Consider the following 3,651-nt stretch of genomic DNA (forward strand, 5'->3'; position numbering starts at 1 on the left):
GACTGCGCTAGGAAAAATGGCAACGTTTCGCTCCACTGAATCACCGCTCGATCATTGTCCAATTATCGCGATAATCTCGCCGCAGAATCGATTAATCGTAATTTACGAACTTGTATCTGCTCTTCGCTTTATTTTATATCACCAAGATCGTGTTTGTTACGCGCGAAATATTTTTCCAGAAATTTTTCTGTAAATTTGCATAAGAAGAGGAGGAAGAAGATTGTTTTCTCTGAAGAAAAATTCACTAGGGAATCACCAACTCGCAATATATATATATTTCCAAATAAATTTGCAGGAACAATGTTAACGAGAACTTCGATTCAAGGGAATTATAGATACAAAATATATCATAACAAAATGTTTAAATGAACTTGAATCTTATTACAATTTATTTTACGTATTTTATAATTTTAAAAAAACAATACAATCATTCCTGTTAATTTTTAAATACAAATAGGTAGCTAAGAAACATTCAAATCTTTATTCCCTTCGAATTTTCTAAGAAAAAGTAAGAAGGAGAGTGTTGAAAATAAAGTAATGGAAATGTAATTTTCCTCTTTGAAAGAGAGAGAGGGAGGGAGGGAGGGAAGGAATCGACATGACCGGAGAAGGAATATTAATTAAACGAAGCTGAAGGGAAGTAGGAGGTTAAACGATTAAAAAAGGAAGGTAAAAGGCAATGGAACGGAATCCATAATTAGGGTGAATAGGTTAGAACACGGTTACAAGCTTCCTAAACTCGCTTAAGCCGCACTTTATTGCTTGCCAACTGGTAGGCATTAATTTGCGTGCGGTTTTAAATATAGCGCCTCTGTACACCGCCATTTTGCTCTCTCACCTTGTTTCTCTCACCGTCTTCCGATAAAATAGGCAAATTTTGCCAAGTGGAATTGTAATTATCTCGTAATTATCTCTGTGAATGGAAACAATTTTATATCGAATCATTCTTATTCTAATATTCTATATTGAATCATTCTTAAACAAAAAAATAAATAAATAAATAAATAAATAAAAAAATAAAAAATCCAATCCCTCCCCTTCCCTATTTTCGAGCTCTTTCGTTCAAGAATCTTTATTCACCGCTCTCAACCCTTACAGTTCCCTCACCCATCGTTCATTTTTTAATTCAACCGCAGCTGCACGCATTCATTCATCCCCTGGTTCCCCAAGTGGACAGGGATGCATGCAGTTGCACGGGAAGAGAAGAATGGGAGAGCGAGAAAGGACAGGGGAATGCAAGGTGCACAGGGAAGAGGACCAGGAGACAGAGAAGTTTCGCCAGGGTCAATCCTGGTCACCCTTTTGTCCACGCCGCAAGGCTGGCCTTTGTCCTGCCACCAGTTGGTTCCATAGAACCACCATAGAATTTGCCTCTGAATTATTGGGGCTCGACTCGAGTTTGCGAAACGAGTCCCTCTCCCACGATTGCGAAATCCACCAAACGATTTCATCCACTCCCTCCCTCCATCCCTTTCAAGGTGGACGCCATTCCATGCCTCGAATCGAATCGATCTTCGATCTGGATTTTTCTACGGATTGGATCTTGTCCTTGAACGAATTGGAAGCAGGTAAATAGTTCTATGGAATTTTGTGAGTTATATATATATCATTGATATTCAAAAACTTTTTTTTTTTTTTGATGCAACTGACGAGCATTGCATTGGTACTTTTTCTTTTTGAATGTTGGAATTTTCAATTGTTTAACATGCTTTCTTCAATTTTTGAGGGGAATTAATAAAGTTTCTTTCGCATTGAGATGTACAGAAGTAGGATCACTGATCGGAGGCAATTGAATATCGAAAGAATTTCGGGGAAAGATTAAAGGGAAGAAAGAATTTGAATTTTTTTTTTATGCAATTGATGAGCATTGCATTTTTTCTTTTTGAATATTGGAATTTTGAATTATCTTTCTTCAATTTTTGAAGGGAATTAATAAAATTTTCTTCGTATTGAGATGTACAAAAGTAGGATCAGAGGTGATTAGTGAAACAATTAAAGGGAAGAAAGAATTTGAATTTTTTTTTTATGCAATTGATGAGTATTGCATTTTTCCTTTTTGAATATTGGAACATTCGAATTTCGAATTATCTTTCTTCAATTTTTAAAAGGAATTAATAAAATTTCCTTCGCATTGAGATATACAAAAGTAACATCACTAATTGAATCTCGAAAGAATTTCGGGAAAAGATTAGAGGAAAGAAAGAATTTGAATTTCGAGGGCAGCAACGATTTCGCAATCCGCAATATATTTCAATTCCTTCAATTTCTTCCGCATTACGTTCAAATCAGAATCACCCCCGCGTATCGTCAACACGACCGTAACAATACCATCGTCGCGCGAAACGAAGGGTGATGGAAAACAGAAGGAAAAAAAAAAAAAGGGGGAAAAACAAATAACGGGAGCGCCACCGTGAAATAACCGGGAATTAAAATTCAAGGCTACTAAATGTTAAAAAACTACTACGTGCCCCATCCGTCCAACAACGGCCGAACAAAATGAAACCCGCGCGATTAACGGGGCGAGGGGGGAGAAAAAGAAGGGTGGAACGACAACGAACCGGCAATGGCGCATATTTTCGCGTAGAATTCATTTGGCAAAATGTGGAAGGAGGGCAGGAATATAAACCGCAACGAGATCATTTATCAACGAAACGAAACGAAACGGAACGGAACGATCACTCGTTACAATAATGAACATTAAATGGTCACAGCGATGTCACGGTGAACTGCGGTTGATCCTGGCGCGAGAAAATGGTGGGAAAACGAGAAAGGGATGGGCGTTGATTCAACTATGGTTGGCTCGTTCTCGTAGATTTCGCGCCCCTAAGGGCTGGATCCGTTTTCGCTTGTTCCGTGTTAAACTTTGCGTAGAATTGTGCACGGATGTCAAGTGGCCGGGTTGGAACGCTTCGAATCTCTAAAATGACGGAAAATTCAATTTAAAATCTGTTCTTAATAAATTATACCAATATCTAGAATTACTCACAATTTATACACTTTTCAAAACTTAATTCAAGAAGTGTTACTCTCTAAATAAGTTCCTCGCGAAAAAAAACGAAGTAAAAATTAATTATCGATGGAATGACAAAAATAAATTATGAAAACTGAATTACTTATTCTTATACTTCTCAAAATTTACTTCAAAAAATGTTACTCTCTAAATCACGGAAAAATTAATTATCGATAGAATAAAAATAAATTATGAAAATAGAACTACTTATTTTTACACTTCTCAAAATTTTAACTTCAAGAAGTCTTTAAATTCCTCACACAAAAAAAAAAAAAACGAAGTAAAACGATAAAATGATAAAAATAAGTTAGGAAAACAGAACTACTTATTTTTACACTTCTCAAAATTTATTTCAAGAAACGTTACTCTTTAAATTCCTCACGAAAAAAAAAAACGAAGATAATTAACGATAAAATGATAAAAATAAGTTAGGAAAACAGAACTATTTATTTTTACACTTCTCAAAATTTACTTCAAAAAATGTTACTCTCTAAATTTCTCATGAAAAAAGAAAAAACGAAATAAAAATTAATTAACGATAGAATGATAAAACTAAGTAAGGAAAATAGAACTTATTCTTACACTTCTCAAAATTTACATTAAGAAACGTTACTCTCTAAATTCCTCACGAAAAAAAAAAA

General features: G+C 35.1%; 1 protein-coding gene across 4 annotated transcripts in view; it reads right to left on the reverse strand.

The window, feature by feature from the left end:
* Positions 1-3,651, reverse strand: part of LOC102671692 (protein rhomboid) — a 154,683-nt gene that overhangs the window by 12,727 nt on the left and 138,305 nt on the right. The gene's annotated exons all lie outside the window — the stretch shown is intronic.

Source organism: Apis dorsata, unplaced genomic scaffold (genome assembly GCF_000469605.1).
Source record: "Apis dorsata unplaced genomic scaffold, Apis dorsata 1.3 scaffold_34, whole genome shotgun sequence".
NCBI classification, from domain to species: Eukaryota; Metazoa; Arthropoda; class Insecta; order Hymenoptera; family Apidae; genus Apis; species Apis dorsata.